Raw genomic sequence first — 20196 nt, 5'->3', positions numbered from 1 at the left:
TTTTTTTTCATTGTTAGGAGAATACTCAACTAGTCATCCACAAGTATGAGAACTTTGTATCATCATGAGAAAGGCTCCAACTTGGATAAAGATCAACAAGTATGCCACTAGCTCTCTTAGATGGAAAAGGATTATCATCAATACTATAAGAATAGGAGAATTATATCTCAACTATCGAAATGACTTGTGTCTAAACTTTGAGAAAAAGTTTTAAAAGGAAAAGTGCACAAAGAGACACACACAAAATGATTTAAGTGAGTTATGCATTTTTTTTGTTTTTTTTAATGTGGTTTGAATATGCTTGAGATAGATTAGCATTTATTAGGATTTTTTTTTTTGAAAATCTCTTGACATAAGTCAAGGTTTATTGAGAAAATGGTTTGAGTTTAAAACAAGAAGGTTTTGAAAAAGAGAGAAGATTTTGAAAATTAAAGAAAAAGAGGAGAAGAAGAGACTGTCCTAGAGCATGAAGTAAAAGCCAGGGAGGAAAGATCTAACCAAGAGATAGCAAGCTTTATGACATAAGTCAAGCAAGAATTTCCTCCTCTAGATTAAGCCTCAAGTAAACCACATAAGCAAAGAGTAGTCATGTATTAAATGAAATCAAAACAACCAAGCCAAGTCTTCACAAAGAAGTTCAAAGTCAAAGGTGTCAGATGAATCCCAAGGTCTTAAAACACAAGCTCCCAAAGCAAGGGCCAAGATCATAGTTCTAGGTCTATAACTCCACAACAATGCTAAGGATAGTAACCACAAGTCCATGAATCAGGAGAACAAAGTTTATTTTTAGGATTTTTTCTTTATTAATGTCTTTAAAAGAAAATGAAAGTCCAAATGGATAAATAACAAATAACACAAGCACAAATAATATGATATGAGGTGCTAAAAAATAAAGTGTAAAGTAAATGACAAAAGAATAAAGGGCATAAGATAAATAAAATTAAAGTAAAATCAATGTAAATATATGTTAATAAATGTTAGTGATTAAAATTAGAGATGGTTTTGTCATCTTTTGGAGAACACTCAACTATTCACCCATAAGTTTGAAAATATGAACCTCTACATCACTTATGAGAAGGGATCCAACTTGGATAAAAATCAACAAGTATGTCACTGACTCTCATAAATGGAAAGAATGTAATATTTTCACACAATACCCTGGGGAGTAGGAGACTTACATTCTCACTTATAAAAATGACTTACTTTCGCGATAAATTTAGCGTTATGTTAAGAAATCGTAATTGGACTTATATAGAAGTCACAACTATTTGAGGCCGATCAATAATAATGTTTATGTTAATACATGCTAGAGAAATGATATGTAAACCATTCTCATAAAGTCATGCCACACAAAAAGAAAAGAGGATGGATCAAACACAAAGGCTAGGAGGATGATCCATTACTTCAATCCATGCTTCATGGTACTTAGGACAAACTTATGCATGAATCCAAAGTACCTTAAATGATCCATGATCAATTAAGAGGTGGTTTTGAAATGATGAAAGTTCATCAAGTACCAATCTATACATCATAAACAAGATGGACATAAGCCACCCGATTGATCAAGAAGAAAAGAAAGAGATGAAGAGGAAGAGGACAAGAGAGATCACACCCAAATTGGATCAAAGGTTTGATCAGTTCATCATCAAAATCAATCATCCATTTTGGTGGATTAGAGTTTTCACCCCATCAACACCCAAGATCCACTGAGTTTGATGAGACCTATGATCAAAACAACTATGATCCAAGGCCAACAGAAGTCCACAAAGGTCAAACAAATATAAAATGAAATTAAATGAGATAAAATGCAACAAAAGGGTTTTAAAAATGAATTTTTAAAATAGAAATAAAGTGGAAAATCCATAAAGTCCTTCAAAACACCAAATAAATGGCCAAGAAATATAGAAGGTTAGAAATAAAATAAGAAGCATATAATAAATTTTTCAAAATTTAAAAATGCAGAAAAGTATTTTTTAACCAATTAAAACAAAGGAGAAAAGAGAAATTCCATAAAAAAATAGAAAATCAATAAAATAAATTATGGAAAAATAAAAGTCAAATGGAGAAAAATAAAAGAGAATTTTAGAAATTATTTTGGGATTTTTTGGATGTAAAATGAATTTTCAATGAATTTTAAAATAAAATGCAATTAAAAATAAAAATAGAAAAATAAATAAAATCAGAAAAACACGGAGCGTTGGATTTGGCCTCATTAGTTTACATGACAGATCCAACAATGCTCAGACTGGGATGCACGGTGGAATTTAACCAGAACAAAACACATGATCTAATTCAAATTGGACCAATCAAAACATTCCAATCATCCAACGTGTCTCCAAACTCAGATGAATTGAGATAAACTCTGGTCGTCTTCTCCGATGGTCCCTCACCAGTGCTTCATCGTTTGGTAAATTCAAAACACGAGACAACCACCAACGTGATTGCCTCCTCATCACGAATTCAACCTCGTACTCCAAATTCATTTATCTAAACTGAGCACAAGGAATTTCAGAGAAGTTTTTGAAACAAGAAAGCTACGAAAAATTAAATTAAATGATGAACACGATCAATCAATACCAGATAAGTTAATGGAAAACATCAAAGAGTGAAGGACTATATTGTGGTAACTTGTTTGAGTTCAAATGATGCTCAAAACTACCTTGTCTAAATGGTGATCAGAACTTGATGAAGCTCGATTTGGTTAGAGCACTTCAGAAGGTCTTAGAGATTGGGAATTATTGCAAAAGCTTCGCAGGAGGCCGAAGATGTTAATGGAATCAAGAAATTGGATTGAAACAAGCTAGAATTCAAAACACGATAGTTGAATTTTTGTGGGAAAATTTCAGATTGCAGCAGGGGTTTCTTAGCTCTCAAAAGCTTACCAATGAATGCAGTAGCTTCTTCTGTTTATAGGAAATGTGTTTGTATCCAAATACATGTGGAATCAAGCTTAATTCGTGCAAAACGGATTTGATCATGAAGTGAGAAAAGTGTGACTTGCAATCCACCAAAACTTAGCCAAATAATGCGTTTCAAGGGTCAATTAACTTCTGGAGACTTGGTTAAACATATTTAGGTCCAAAATGCATGCTAATTTGGCTTGGAATTGAAATTCGTGAAGTTTAAATTTTGGACCATGGTGATTTCTTCAATTCCAAGTCACCATGTTCAACTCAATGGGGCATCTTTCTCAGGAGGATTTTTGATCCCATTCTTTTTGCAATATGTTGACATCATAAAAAAGATTACAATATAACAAGAAAGGTTATGTTTAGATGCTTGAGCACAAAGTTGTGGCATGTTGAAGTTGGCACGAAAAACTGGTCATGTAACTTGGAAAATTCTAAGTCTCAAATGCTTGAACATGACCTGTAATATTTCAATGAATTCCATGGCCTTCAAAGCATAATTTGACCTTGATCATTGAAGAAAACTTGTAGAGGGCATCACAAATGACACTGTGAAAAAAAAACAGTCTTAAATGTTGAAGTCACTTAAAAATAGGTCAAATTTCACTAAGTCCGCAATTGACCTATAATATCTCCAAGCTTTTGATGGTCCTACAAGCATAATTGGCTCTTTTAATGTAAAGAGAAGTTGTAGAGGATAATTAGAAGAGTCATATACAAAAAGGAGCATTCAAAAAGGTTGAGAATTGAAGGAGTTGTGATCCTTGGAACTTTAACTTCAAATGTTGACTTTTTGGTCAAACCACTTGGAACAAGCTTGTGCACTTGGTGTTTTCTTTCATTCCAAGTGTAACACCCCAAAATTTGCCCTCCTCATTTATGCATTCATTTCATATTGCATTTCATCATGTCAATCAGAATTAGATCCGAAAAAAAATATATATATATATATATAATTTTTTACAAAAAAATAAATAAATAAAAATAATAATAAATAAATAAATAAAATATAATAAATTTTTTTGGACTTGGGTCTCTCTCATTTGAGCCCACAAAACCATGAAATTCAGTCTATAAATACCAAGGCTTCACTTGAGAAAAAGGGAGAGAAGCAAAATACTCTGAGGTTTCCTTGAAACAAAACCCTTGACAAAACCTGGAGAGAAACCTGACAGAGAACTTAGAGTAACCCCCAGGCAGCTCTGAAAAATTCAATCTGACTCACACACTTTCATTGCCTTGCAAACCCAGCCGTGCCATTTGATTTCAACCGGTCTCTCCCATCAGGTTTGCCTCATCCCCATGATTTTATGCTCTTAATTTGGATCATCTGAATGTATGAGGTATGATGGATGAATTTCATTATGTTTTTGCCCACGGGTTTAATTATGCATGAATGGATGAAACCTATGCCTTGAATGTTTAATCACATGATTTCTGAAATGTATGCCACAGGGTTTGAGGTTTCTGAAACCATACTGTTATTCATGAAAAAAATGTTTATCGTGTTTCACTAACCCTTTTGTTGAGTTTTTGTGAGGGCTCACAGACTCTTGCAGAGATGGCTTGCGTGGTTTTCCCACTTTATTTGTGGGATACCCCCTGGAGGTTCATTCCGATTACCTGTACTGACTCACTTTTCTTTGATGGCATTAGCTTGGGAGGTCCCTGGGTTTCTTACCCCTTTAATTGCTGTTACTTCGGATCTTCATCCGTGTGGTACTTTTACCTCTTTTCCGCATTTTATCGCTTTCTTAGCTGGAAGACCTCGATAGGAGGCATTTGTTTTCTTTTGTTTATTTACTTCTGAGCCCCTTGTTGGCACATTTACTTTATACATGTTTGTTTTGTATGTGTTCGTATCCCTGCAGGTAGCGCGGTTCCTTCATCAAGGACTGCCTTTTTGCCCTTGAGCATCCCAAACCCTAAAACCCAAAGCAACACGTTAACTCCTTCTACTACAGGCGAGTAAGTCTCCAAAGGTCGAGCATCCGGTAGATTGCGTAGTGACGTCGTTCGTCCAAAACCCAATCCATAACCCCATAGTTAGCCGAACTACGTTTTGCTCTGATTCTCAGGCCAGATGAGATACGTAGGCATAAGACGCGATGTCTTAGCGAGCACACATCCCCCCAACCCATAGGTAGCCGAGCTACGAAGACTCTGATTCTCATATTCAGATGAGATACGTATGCAGTGGATGCGACATCCGCGCGAGTCATTTTCATTTAACCCTTTTTTTTTTGGCAAACAGCACAAGATAAACCCACACCCTTTAGACGAAAACTACAAAAGTGGATCCCGTAGAGTACTACGGATGCGTAGGGGTGCTAATACCTTCCCTTCGCATAACCGACTCCCGAACCCAAGATTTGGTTGCGAGACCCCGTCTTGTCCTTTCCTTTTTCAGGTTTACTTCGAGCGTTTCCTTTCCCTCCTTTGGGATGAATAACGCACGGTGGCGACTCTTCTGTCATTTTCTTTCGCCGGTTGTTTTTTCGCGTACTGTATTTTTCAGGTTGCGACAGCTGGCGACTCTGCTGGGGACTGAAAGAAGTTGACCTCTTGCTGTTCCATCTTCCCTAAGCGAGTCCCTCCTAGGTTGTGTGATTTCTTGTTTATTGGGTGTTCATGCTTTTGTACATTTATTTGCTTACCTGCTTGCATACATCTGTTGTATCTATTGGATCTGTTTGTTTGTTTGTTGGGATGGGATGTTCTATGAGAGATAAGCCCATTACCCAGGCTTGAGTGTACACACAGGTTTTAGAGTGGATGATCATGAGGCTTGCGTGGCATGTTGCTACGTTAAGTCGTTCGTGAAGAACCACACCCAGACGAGGTTTCTTTTGGATATATTATGTCCTACGGATGTTCCGTAACGACATGGTGTTCCTTTAGAAATCGTCGACTCTGGTGACCATTTCTCGAGAACTCAGTCGAGGCCTCTCCTCCGAGACGTGATTATGTTAGCTCTGGTGGGCGCATTCTCGCTGATCAATCCGAGGACCCCGAGACTGGGAACTTGCTTTAGGATGTCCTGTTGAGGGGAGTCAGTGGAGGTCTTTTATCCCGTAATAATGCCAAACCTTCAGTGGTAAACGTATTATTCGCGACTGAAGGGCTGAAGCTGACGAACTTCTGTTCTTAGAACCTACCAGTGAGGGGTGGGCTAAATTCAGGAAACCTTAACCTCCAACCAACCCGGTTTTCTGGAGCAGAGTTTTGGTCTTGTATTATATTCCTCAGTGAATTTCTCTCCAGGCAGTGCAACCTGACAGATGTTCAAGCGGATCCATCAATTCTGATTGACATGCCTTTGCATTGCATAACATCATCTGCATATTTGCATCCAACATCTCATGCTTATTCATTTGCAGGGTATTCCCTTTCAAAATGGGGGTGCCTTAAAACTGAACAAGCAGTGCATCGCATACCATGCATATTAACCCTTGTCTGTTTTGCAGGTGTCACCGCAGTGTCTAATGTTTGTTCCCTGTATCAGGCAGTTATTGGTCCCAAGCGAGTCCACAGGTACCCGACAAAGGAAAATCGTCCACAGCTAGCGATGGACCAAGTACAGAAAGAGATGGCTGATATGCGTGAAAGGATGGATCAGTTCATGACATTGATGACTGGTATGGCAGAAGGCCAAGCGAAGCTGAGGGAATTGGTTGAGCAACCGAGACCCGATCCGGAGGTGGAGATACCAAATGCTGAGGGAAACCCTGGGAACGCTGATAACCCTGTGAACACTGGTAACGCGGGTAACGCAAATGCTGATGGAAACCCGGGTAATGTTGGCAACACAGGGAATGTTGGAAATGGTATTGGCGGAAGGTACAATGTGAATCAAGGAATTCGGATTAACGGGCGCCCCGTTACTGAAGATTATCAGTGTGATCAATTTTCTTTGCACGACGAGGCCCTCGAGACCACTCGCCGTATGGATGAGCTTGCTGAGAAGCTCAAATCTTTGGAGTCTCAAAATTCCTTAGGCTTTGATGTCACAAATCTTGGTCTGGTTCAGGGAGTAAGGATTCCTCAAAAGTTCAAACCCCCTACTTTTGAGAAATACAACGGGGCTTCTTGCCCACACACTCATCTCCAATCTTATTTGGGAAGGTTGGGAGCTCACACGGAAGATGAAAAGCTGTGGATGTACTATTTTGAAGACAGTCTAACTGGAGCTTCTCGTGAATGGTATTCTCATTTGTCTCGTACTACCATCAAGAGCTGGAAAGACTTGGCAGAGGCTTTTGTCAAGCAATATCAATACAACTTGGACATGGCTCCAAATCGGACCTTGTTGCAAGGTATGTCCCAGACTGCCAAGAAGACCTTTAGAGAATATGCTCAGCGTTGGAGACAGATTGCTGCGTCCGTCCAACCCCCTATGTCTGAAAGGGAGATGGCGGACATGTTCATGAACACTCTTCAAGACAATTATATTGAGAGATTGGCTGCTTGCCCGTCAATCAGCTTTGCAGAGATAGTAATTGCTGGAGAAAGAATCGAGAGTCTGTTGAAGATGGGCCGAATTCAAGATAATAGTGTTTCCAACCCATCAGGTCCCAAGAGACCGTTTGCTGGTAACGGTCAGCGAAGAAAAGAAGGCGAGGCAAGCGTTGTGTATGCCGGCAGAGGCAGGAGTAAAGGACGCCCTAATTATTATCAAGATCAAGTGGCCGCAGTCACTATTCCAACACCTGTTCCTCAACCGCAATATCATCCGCAACAACAACCCAGGTACAACAATCAACAACAAGGAGGTAATCCGGGTCAGCAGAGACACTATCAACAACGTCCAAGGCAGACAGACCGGGTCATCGAGCCAATCCCAATGCCTTATTCAGTATTACTTCCCAAGCTGATTGACATGAATCTGGTTACATTGAGAACTCTGACCCCACCAATCGATCCCAATAATTTGCCTAGAGGTTATGATGTCAACGCCAGATGTGCTTTTCACTCCAACGCACCTGGCCATAATACAGATAATTGCAAGGCTCTCCAGTTAAAGGTACAAGATTTGAGAGATGCCCAGGCTATCAATTTCGCTCTGATGCCTAATGTTATCCAGAACCCGATGCTGGCTCACGGCGAGCAGAGGATTAATGCTGTTGATAGTGGGGAAACTTTGAATTTGGTTTTTGATGTGACTAAGGTGAAGACTTCGCTATCGGTGGTTAAAGACCGGCTTCTGAAAGGACAGATTTTCCCGGGCCGTGGGGAAGAATGCAGAAATTGTCAAGCTGCCGAAAACGGATGTGACAGTTTGAGAAGGGGTATTCAGCAGCTGATAGATGAAGGTTGTCTTCAGTTCGATCAGGCCCGTCCGGTGAAGAATGATGTATCGACGGTGACGTTTTATTTCACTCCTGAAGAAATATATGTTCCCGAGAGACTCGTTCCGACAACAATATATTTCCCAGAAAGTACATAACCAGCAGCGGTGAACATCGAAAGTTCAGCACCAGTCGCAATTTACTCTGACAGCCCTCAACCGACTTTGGTTGGTCCAATCACCATCACGGTACCAGGACCTGTTCCGTATGAGAAAGACAGTGCTATCCCGTGGCACTATGGGGCTGATATCTACTGCCAGGGGCAGAAAGTTAACGAAGAAGACATTGACATTGGTAGCTCCGCTGTAGACAATGTTGGAGGGGTTGGTGGCTTCACTCGCAGTGGACGCCTATTTGCACCATCAACATTACGCGCGAATACTGAAGCCGAGGCAGCTGCCAAGGCTAAAGGGAAACAGGTATCCATCGAAGAGGTTACTACTGAGGAAGATCCTCCTAAGACCGCATTCGAGAAGGAAGTGGATGAGTTTATGAGGATTATCAAGAAAAGTGACTACAAGGTAGTCGACCAGCTAAATCAGACACCTTCAAAGATCTCCATTCTCTCACTATTGCTGTGCTCTGAGGCGCACAGAACAGCCTTGTTGAAAGTACTGAATATGGCCTATGTTCCACCGGAGATAACTGTTAACCAGTTGGAGTCGGTAGTTTCCAATGTAAACGCTAGCCGGGGGCTAGGTTTCACCGATAATGACCTGACACCTGAGGGCAGGAATCATAACAAAGCCTTGCATATCACAATGGAGTGCAAAGGGGTGGTGTTTTCCCATGTTTTGGTTGATACAGGCTCTTCTCTAAATGTTCTTCCAAAGAAAGCCTTAATGAAGTTGGATTGCGATGGCAGCATCCTGAGGCCAAGTAACTTAGTTGTGAGGGCTTCTGATGGCTCTAAGAGAGCTGTTTTTGGTGAAGTTGAGTTGCCAGTTAAGATTGGACCGCAGGTGTTCAAGAGCACCTTTTATGTGATGGATATCCAGCCTGCCTACAGTTGTCTGCTAGGTCGGCCTTGGATTCATGCTGCTGGTGCTGTTACTTCTACCTTCCACCAGAAGCTCAAATATGAACTAGAAGGTCAGATCGTCACTGTATGTGGTGAAGAGGATATTTTTGTTAGCCACCTGTCTACATTTAAGTATGTAGAGATGGATGGTGAGATGCATGAGATGCTGTGTCAGGGCTTCGAAACTACAAACATCAATGAGGTCGCGCCCGAAGCTGTCTTTTCACCTGAGTTTGAGAAGGTAGGGACTTCTATCTCTTCATACAAGCAAGCTGTCGAAGTGGTTAAAGCTGGTAATGCCCAAGGCTGGGGCAAATTTGTGGAGCCAGTCATCAAAGAAGACAAGTTCGGATTGGGGTATGCTCCGGGATCTCAGAAGAATGAAGTCGGTACTTTCTCCAACGGGGGTTTGGTTTCTCCCCACATCATCAATGCTGCAGATGAAGACAAGACTGACAGCGACTGTGACTTAGATAGTTGGATTCGCCCGTGTGTCCCGGGAGAAAAGCTCGACAATTGGTCATCTGAAAAAACCGTCCGGGTTACTCTACTGAAAGAGTGATTTTTATTGTTTTCCTTTATTACATGCATAATAAAGTCTTACACTTTGCCCAAGGTGTAACGGCTCATTTGTAGGGCCATCCATTTAGTTACGTTTCGCAATTATTTTTATCATCAATAAAGGACGGCTTTTGCAAACAATTTTGTGTTCTCTTTCTTTCAGTTTTTTTTTTACTTTTTACAAAAAAAAAATGGCAATGTTTCTTTTTTCGTTTTTTCTTTCTTTCCAAAAAAAAAAAACTCTCATTCTAAGGAAAAGCATGATCCTCCATCATGCAGAGCCGACCACTCGGATCTCACTGCTAACGACACTGCTATGGCCAAGTATGACTTCGACAATCCTATCTATTAAGCCGAAGAAGGGGTTGAGGAAGATTGTGAATTGCCTGAAGGGTTAGCCAGATTGTTGAAACAGGAGGACCGAGCTATTACACCTTATCAGGAGGTGATTGAGACCATCAACGTTGGTACCGAAGACGACAAGAAAGAGATCAAGATCGGGGCCAGTCTACAGGCCGAGAGGAAAGACCGTTGATCATGTACTTGACTGTGTTAGAAAGGTCAATGGGTTGTGTGCTCGATCAGTATGACGAGTCAGGTCGAAAAGAGCATGCAATATACTACCTTAGCAAAAGTTTACCGTCTGTGAACAAAGATACTCATTGCTCGAGAAAACTTGCCGCGCTTTGGCATGGGCTGCTCGCCGACTAAGACAGTATATGTTGACTCACACGAATCTATTGATATCAAAAATGGATCCAGTCAAGTATATTTTTGAAAAGCCATCACTTACCGGAAAGGTTACTAGGTGACAAATGATACTGACAGAGTATGACATCCAATACACTTCACAAAAAGCCATCAAGGGAAGTGTATTGTCAGACTATCTTGTAGAGCAACCCATTGATGATTACCAACCTATGAGGTTTGACTTTCCTGATGAGGACATCATGTTTCTCAAATCGAAAGATTGAGAGGAACCACTCCCGGAGGAGGGGCCTGACCCTGAATCCAAATGGGTTATGATGTTTGATGGGGCGGTCCACGTCAATGGTCGCGGAGTTGGTATAGTGTTGATCACACCGGAAGGGGGTTCATATGCCATTTGGTGCCAGAATAACTTTTCCCTGCACCAACAATGAATCCGAATACGAAGCTTGTATCCTAAGACTTGAGGAAGCCGTCAATATACAGATTAAAACCCTGGATGTATACGGGGATTCAGCTTTGGTCATCAATCAAACCAACGGGAAATGGTGCTATGCTGGAACTACGTACCCAGAATTGACGTATCTCGGTCAGAGACGAATGAAGAAAGCATTTGGTCAGAAAGTGCGCCCTCGGGGGTATCAAGTCGGTGAATTGGTACTCAAAAGATTTCTTCCTCCCAACACAGATCACAGGGGCAAATGGACACCGAACTATGAGGGTCTGTACGTGGTTAAAAGGATTTTCTATGGCGGATCTTTGATGCTAACAACCATGGATGGCGAAGGATTCCCGTCCCCTATTAACTCAGACGCAGTTAAAAAAAAATACTTCGCATAAAATAGACCCGCTGGACGATAAAAAGAATAGTCCAGGCAAAAAAAGGGCATCCCGACGAACAAAAAAAAAAGAGAATAAAGAGGTTCGGGCAAAAATTAGGGATATAAAAAAAGAGTACACCCGGTGAGTCGAAAACCCAAAAGGGCGGCTCAGGCAAAAATGGGTATCCCGATGGATTGAAAACCTGAAAAGGGGGCGATCCAGGCAAAAGTTAGGGAATAAGCGAATAACTGTGATCTGAGTTCATCAGTGTTATATCACCGTTTCATTCAATCCGACAACCTTCGAAGGTTAAAGATCGACTAATCATCCACTTCAGAAAGCAAGATGAGCAGAGCGTCTTGAGGACATACGAGTCATAGCAGAGTCGAAACTCAGTGGGACCCCGTATCCCCATTGCCATTAGGATAGTTCTCTTTTTATAGCGATCACCTCTTTTCAGGGATCAGCTTCCTGATACCCTTGCCTATTCCTGGCACAAATTTTCTCCCCATTAAGAGTCGAATAATTCAGTTAAAGAGCCTCTTTATTTTTCATTTATCAGTTTGTTTGCAAAAATGTCCGAATTTTTGATAAAACATATTGCATATGAACATAATGGTGGCTTTTGCAGATGATTTGCACAGGAAAACATTTAAAATTGCTTTGAATGTGCTTAATCCCGAACGGTGAATTCAAACCGAGTAATTCCCCCGAGGCATACGTGTATTTTTGGTTGCAGGTCACAGGAACCGGATGCCAAGTCATGAATCCTCATCCCCAAGCGGTTGACAAAGTCTCTCCTCAGCAGAGCATGTTCCCCAACAAAGTTGACAGTATCCAGACTGTCTAGCCCCAGTAGAGTTGACAGTATCCAGACTATATATCCCCAGCGGAGTTGACAGTGTCAGACTGTATCTTCCTAGCAACAGCGGAGTGGTTGCATAACCAACAGATGAGAGGGTGGCGTTCCCAGTGTTCATCTCATTCCCCAACAGATTATTTTTAACAGATTTGTTAATCCCCAGCTTGATGGCAATTAGCAAGTTCATATCCCCAGCAAAGGTCGTTTCCTACGACATTTCCCCAGGAAGTGTTTTTCCCATAGACTCTCCTCACAGAGCCTCGCCGAACAAAGTTTCCATAGTTGATACCCCCCCCCCCCCCCCGCAAGGTCAACTTTTCAAGCAGCCAATTTATTTTTGGTGGCTCATTGGTCCCGACAGACGGATCATTCCCCACAGAGCATTCAAGGATTGATACAGCGATCTATTCCCTACCGGAGTTTGCTTCCCCAAGCAGATTTCTTTTTACACCATGCATAACATTTGCATTTGCATGCATATCATATCAAGCATACACATAAGCTGATAAACAGGTTCTTCCAAGCAGACTGAAGAATTACTTTACAACCAAGGTCATGAGATCCAGCCAGAGGATCAAGCGTGAGTGATCCAACCTGAGGGTCGTTTTGAAGATTCAGCCTGAGAATCGTTTTCCAGTGATCCAGCCTGAGGGTCATTTCAAAGATTCAGCCTGAGAATCGTTTTCCAGTGATCCAGCCTGAGGGTCATTTCGAAGATTCAGCCTGAGAATCGTTTTCCAGTGATCCGGCCTGAGGTTCATTTTGAAGATTCAGCCTGAGAATCGTGTTCCAGTGATCCAGCCTGAGGGTCATTTCGAAGATTCAGCCTGAGAATCGTGTTCCAGTGTTTCAACTTGAGGGTCATTTCGAAGATTCAGCCTGAGAATCGTGTGCCAGTAAGCCATCCTAAGGCTCAATTTGAAGATTGCCTAGTGAAGTCGCCTACAAGCTTTATTTCTCCAGCAAGCCCAAGTCTAATTGAGGAGTCGTTACAACATGTTCTAGCCCGAAGAATATGTACGAAGCCCAAAAGTGGAATATTCTCGAAGCTGCATATCTAATATGAAGGTTGGGTGTAGATTTCAAAAGAGGGTCAACCAGCGCATGCCTCAGATGCGGGATCCTAATGATGGGAATTTATCATCAAAACAATCCAGATCTAGCCAGAAGATCGAAGTAGATTCAGCCAGAGAATCGAAACAAAGAAGATCTAGCCAGAAGATCGAAAATCGCAACAATTCAGATCTAGCCAGAAGATCGAAGTAGATTCAGCCAGAGAATCAAAGGAAATAGATTCAGCCAGAGAATCGAAACGAAGGAGATCTAGCCAGAAGATCGAAGAAGATCTAGCTAGAAGATCAAAATCGTATCCAGCCCGAGGATCAAAATTAATATCCAACCAGAGGACTAAATTGAGTATAGGTTCAGCCAGAGGATCGAAACTCCAGATTAAGCCAGAAGACTGATTCAGATCTAGCCAGAGGATCGGAAGAAAAATAAACAGCGCGGTGTATTTCCGCGTTTTTGTGGTGTTCTCGGAGCGCAAATTTTCGGTTTGTCTTTGGTATTCAATCACAGCTCACCCCGTTTGTCTGATAAGCTGTTCGCTTTCATCCTACTCGGGTTAGCTGATGATTGAATAGGGGCAGCTGTAACACCCCAAAATTTGCCCTCCTCATTCATGCATTCATTTCATATTGCATTTCATCATGTCAATCAGAATTATATCCGAAAAAAAAAATATAATTTTTTACAAAAAAATAAATAAATAAAAATAATAATAAAAAAATAAATAAAATATAATAAAAATTTTTGGACTTGGGTCTCTCTCATTTGAGCCCACAAAACCATGAAATTCAGTCTATAAATACTAAGGCTTCACTTGAGAAAAAAGGAGAGAAGCAAAATACTCTGAGGTTTCCTTGAAACAAAACCCTTGACAAAACCTGGAGAGAAACCTGACAGAGAACTCAGAGTAACCCCCAGGCAGCTCTGAAAAATTCAATCTGACTCACACACTTTCATTGCCTTGCAAACCCAGCCGTGCCATTTGATTTCAACCGGTCTTTCCCATCAGGTTTGCCTTATTCCCATGATTTTATGCTCTTAATTTGGATCATCTGAATGTATGAGGTATGATGGATGAATTTCATTATGTTTTTGCCCACGGGTTTAATTATGCATGAATGGGTGAAACCTATGCCTTGAATGTTTAATCACATGATTTCTGAAATGTATGCCACAGGGTTTGAGGTTTCTGAAACCATACTATTATTCATGAAAAAAATGCTTATCGTGTTTCACTAACCCTTTTGTTGAGTTTTTGTGAGGGCTCACAGACTCTTGCAGAGATGGCTTGCGTGGTTTTCCCACTTTATTTATGGGATACCCCCTGGAGGTTCATTCCGATTACCTGTACTGACTCACTTTTCTTTGATGGCATTAGCTTGGGAGGTCCCTGGGTTTCTTACTCCTTTAATTGCTGTTACTTCGGATCTTCATCCGTGTGGTACTTTTACCTCTTTTCCGCATTTTATCGCTTTCTTAGCTGGAAGACCTCGATAGGAGGCATTTGTTTTCTTTTGTTTATTTACTTCTGAGCCCCTTGTTGGCACATTTACTTTATACATGTTTGTTTTGTATGTGTTCGTATCCCTGCAGGTAGCGCGGTTCCTTCATCAAGGATTGCCTTTTTGCTCTTGAGCATCCCAAACCCTAAAACCCAAAGCAACACGTTAACTCCTTCTACTACAGGCGAGTAAGTCTCCAAAGGTCGAGCATCCGGTAGATTGCGTAGTGACGTCGTTCGTCCAAAACCCAATCCATAACCCCATAGTTAGCCGAACTACGTTTTGCTCTGATTCTCAGGCCAGATGAGATACGTAGGCATAAGACGCGATGTCTTAGCGAGCACACATCCCCCCAACCCATAGGTAGCCGAGCTACGAAGACTCTGATTCTCATATTCAGATGAGATACGTATGTAGTGGATGCGACATCCGCGCGAGTCATTTTCATTTAACCCTTTTTTTTTGGCAAACAGCACAAGATAAACCCATACCCTTTAGACGAAAACTACAAAAGTGGATCCCGTAGAGTACTACGGATGTGTAGGGGTGCTAATACCTTCCCTTCGCATAACCGACTCCCGAACCCAAGATTTGGTTGCGAGACCCCGTCTTGTCCTTTCCTTTTTCAGGTTTACTTCGAGCATTTCCTTTCCCTCCTTTGGGATGAATAACGCACGGTGGCGACTCTTCTGTCATTTTCTTTCGCCGGTTGTTTTTTCGCGCACTGTATTTTTCAGGTTGCGACACCAAGGTACATGGATAATCATATGAACTCAAAATAAGGTGTACTTGAATGTCTTTTTGTTAGATTACTCAAATCTTGAGGTAGCTTGTTGAAGAAGGCATGAAAATAAACATATGAACCTTTGACTTTCTTTGAGAGGTTATCAATAAAACTTTGAGATACCTTTGACCAAAATGAGACTGAAAAGTGCTTGAGGACCTTATTCCTTGAGATATATACCCTTGAGAATCAATGGTTGACCACACTTTGACTTAAGGAATCAACACAAACCCTAGCTGAGGAGTCATGCTTGATGCTATAAACGGAAAAGCCCTACCTTGCACAATAAACTTAAAGGAAGCAAAACATATTTTTCTATTTTGATTAGTGGTTAGATAAGTAATTGTAGCGGGGTATTCGTTACCTTTAGATTTATTGACTAAATCAAAAGTAAACTATACAAGTCGAGTCGCCACCGCACTTCTATTTATCCAAAGGAAAGGTTAGAAAGCGAACAAAAACCGAGAAGTTTTATCGAATCAAAAACTAATAAAAATGTCAGAGATCGGGGTAAGGGGGTTGGTTATGCAATGGGAAGGTGTTAAGCACCCAAAACATCCTAGGTACTCCTAGGGAGCCCTTTTCACACTTGTTGTAAGGTTGGTATTTTGTGAAAATTTGTTGGTGCAAACATGATTGGGGAGATGAGAAGAGAATATACAAGTTATTTACAATTTTGTGTTTGAATGGATAAACCCATTGCCTACGTACCATCTTAAAAAAGATTAGGATAAAAACCTCATAGTTCGGGGTAAAAATCTCAAAATAAGTTGGTGAATTGATTGGTCTAAAAGCCTTAAGGTCTTTTGTTATCCAAGGGAGAAAACTCAACCTAAAACCACAAATCCACCATGTAAGGATAACTTCAACATGCTAGTGAGGGGTTAACCCTATAATAAGCATGGAAGACTCATTGTCCATCACTAAGGATATAGGTGAGTATTATATCTACCTCAAGGATAACTCAAATCTAATAGCTAAAGGTTATGAAAAGTTTTTGATAAGAAAGTGGCCAATGAAACCACAAAAAGTACTTGAATGAGTTATGTTTACCAATGAAAAGTATATACAAAATATGGTCAAAGTTGACTTAAAGATTCAATTCAAAATAAGTGTTATGAAGAGAAGTTTGAAAATCAAAAGCATAATGCTTAGGTTTCTAATGTTTGAAAAGAAGTGTTAATGTTTGCACAATTTTTTTGGCTTGGGTTAGAGTGGAGGGAAGAAGAAGAATGGCTAAGTCCTAATCATACAAGAGATGAAGGGAAAGAAATAAAACCACAAATGGAGTTCCCTTCTTGAGATCATATTGATGATCCAAGTAGCTCCCATCCTTTGGAATAAGCAAGCAAATAAGTGTAAACTCAAGCAATCAATCAATCAAGCAAACGCTTAGAAGATCCCCAATGGCTCTTAGATCTCTCTCTTTAGAAGCTCATGACAATGGTTCTTCACTTAGGCTCAATGTTGGAATCCCTAGTACAAGAACACACACATCAAAAAGTTCTATCAAACAAACAAAGAATGGACAAGAAGAAGTTTAGAAATTGGCCCTCCCAAAATTTTCTTCAACATTTATAGCACTATATAGGCCCAATGCCTAGTTGCTCTTTGACTTTTATAGCACTCTAAAGGCCTAATGTCTAGTTGCTCTTTGAATCCAATTTTGCATAGGGGATATCCTAAAGTCTAAGTCCTTTTTGTCCATTTTGGCATTTGGTTCACAAAATCAAACAAAACACAAGCACAAAAGTATATACACAATTATGTACTGAAGTGAGCAAAAGGCAAATTGCATTAGCATAAACATGTGCTCAAATGAGCAAAGGAAAAAGCAAATGAATAATATGTACAAGAATAGTAAATTGCATAAATGTAAAGTGCAAGAATTAAATGTTAATGGTTAATGGTTAGTATTAGTGTGCCATAAAGGCAATTTAGCGCTATGTTAAGCAATCGGAATTGGACTTATGTAGAAGTCACAACTATCTGAGGCCGATCAATAATAATGTAGGCAATAACACAAGTTAAAGATCTTTATTAGTGAATCAAGCTCCTACAACTTGCCATGCCAAAAGAAGAAGAGAAATGATCTTGTATTGATTTAGGTTCTTTGCTTGATTAGGAAGCAACATATCCTTAATGCAAAGCCATTCACTTGATCCATGATCAAGTTGAATTAGATTTGAATCAAGGAAGGTTAAACCTCCCATGTATCAAGGCTAACCACCAATCTTTAACTCATTGATCAAAAAAAGAAAAAGAAGAAGAAGATGAATATTTAAAGTACATTAATGGAAATGAAATAATCAACAAGCATTAACCAAAGATAGAGAAGATCAAGGTCAAACAATAGTAAGCAGAAGCAAAATGAAGATTAGAAGTCAAGAAACAAATAAAATATTTTTGGGATTTTTTCAAAATTAAAATAATACTTGATTTAAAATAATAAAGAAAGGTCAAACTTCAAACTCACTTCAAATCAACTTTGAAAAGTCCAAGTGAATTATCCTAAGTTCAACAAGGTCAAACAAAGTTTGACGAAAAATTTCAGCATTTTTAGAAGTCAAAAACTATTTTTTATCAATTAAAATGTATAAAAAATAACCTAATTGAGTTAAAATCTCAAATAAATCTCAAATCAATTGATAAATTGATGAGAATATTTTTCATAGATCCATCATCATTCAAAAAGGTTGGAAAAATATTTTTGTAATTTTTGAATATCAAAAACTATTTTAAATGAATTAAAAATAAGCAGAAAAGATAAAATTCATAAAAAAAATCAAATGATAAAATAAAAAATATTAAAAATCATTTTTAGAAACTAGAAATTAAAAGAAGAAAAATGCAAATGGTCTCACATTTTTTGGACCAATAATAAAAGAGATATGAATTTTTAAAATGAAATGGAATTAAAAGAAATAAAAGGAAATAAAAATCAGAATTAAAAAATAGCAAAAAGCATGGAGCGTTGGATGCAGAGCTCATTAATTGAGCTGGCAAATCATGTGTCTCCTGAGCGCGCTTCCACCAAGTTCCTTAATCAATGCATCACACATGGCCAATTGAAAAGTCATAACATTGGGTGGATGGGATCTGATCTGGAAACACAAATGCACGGTCCAGATTTGATCTGGAGACCAGACGATGGTGTACACCACCGTCTTCTCCGGCCAGCTTCCGGCGAAGGCAAAAGTTGTAGAGAAATAAAAGTTTACCAAATGCCACAATCTAGGTACAAAATGAAAGCTGGGGTGATGTACCAAATTCACTCTAGGTTTCTATATTGAGAGAAATTAGAGGTTGAATTTCTGTGGTGTTCAACTGAACTTGTTGGAATTTGAAAATTCAAAGCTCTAAATGATTGCCTCTATGTAGAGGACTACAGACAACACAACAACAAGAAGAAACAAGCAATATATGAGCAGATTCGGAGAAAATAAAATTTGAAATAAACCTCTGATTTGCAGAGTTTGAGAGCATGATCTCTTGGTGATTAAGCTTGCAGTATACTCTACGAATCAAAGTGGCTAGGCTTAGGAACTTTAGATCTAAAATCAATAAATGAAATTGAAGTTTAAATCTGAAAAAATTGAGAGAAAAAATGGTGAGTTCCTTTGAGTATTGGTGAGGAATCAATCGTGCAGCATTTAGGGCGCCTTCAGGTTGCTGAATTGAGGAGCATAAGGCATGTATTTATAGCAAATGGCATGGCTGAAAGCATGATCAATTCATTGCATGGATGGAAAGGGCCTCCATGCATGGGCCTGTACAGGCGCATGGAGGGCCCAATTCCACTTGGATTTGCAAGCTAATCATCAGCAGATGTAAATTGGACATGCAGATGGTGTATGTTTAGCTCATGCAATGCAAATTTAATTGATTTTCAAAAATGCACCAATATGTTCATGCTTTCGAAAATGCCATGTCCATACTTGCAACACAACCTTATGAGTAATGGTTGGACATCTTTTTGCATGAGGATCATTTTTTATGTTGATCAAAACTCCATTTGAAACTTGGAAATTGGTGAAAAGTGATCATGAAGTGCAGGGTGCAAAACATGTACATGTGAGAATTTCAAAAATGGCCAAACTTTAAGCACCTCTATTTCAATGATGAAAGCTCCAAATGACAAATCCTTCAACACCAAAGTTATAGATCTTTTCAAGGAAATCAATTTGGACTTCAATTTTGCATCATTTGGATTTTTGATGAAGAAGTTATGGGCACTTGAAGTTGGACTTTTTCACATTTCAATGCCTTTGGTCCAAAGTGACCTATAATGTTTTTCATTATCACATGTATTTTGTTTAGGATTTTTAAATTTTTCTCAACATAACATTTGAAGTAGACATCTTAAGCTTTCCAATTCATTTAATACGACCTCAAAATCATGAAAAATGAATGAGTTATGTCCTTGGGAAGTTGACCCAAAATTAGGGTTTCAGTCAAAATGACCTATAATGTTTTGAAATGGATGATGATCTTCCAAGCTTCAAATCAATTTTTGATGAACATGAAAGTTGTTCATATGGTTCTTAAGAACATTGTTTCTCTTGGGGTCATCTCCATTTGACAAACACATCAAAAGTTAGGTCTCAGTGT

This window comes from Lathyrus oleraceus, chromosome 7, assembly GCF_024323335.1.
Source record: "Lathyrus oleraceus cultivar Zhongwan6 chromosome 7, CAAS_Psat_ZW6_1.0, whole genome shotgun sequence".
In the NCBI taxonomy this organism is placed as follows: Eukaryota; Viridiplantae; Streptophyta; class Magnoliopsida; order Fabales; family Fabaceae; genus Lathyrus; species Lathyrus oleraceus.
This window is presented reverse-complemented; position numbering follows the sequence as displayed.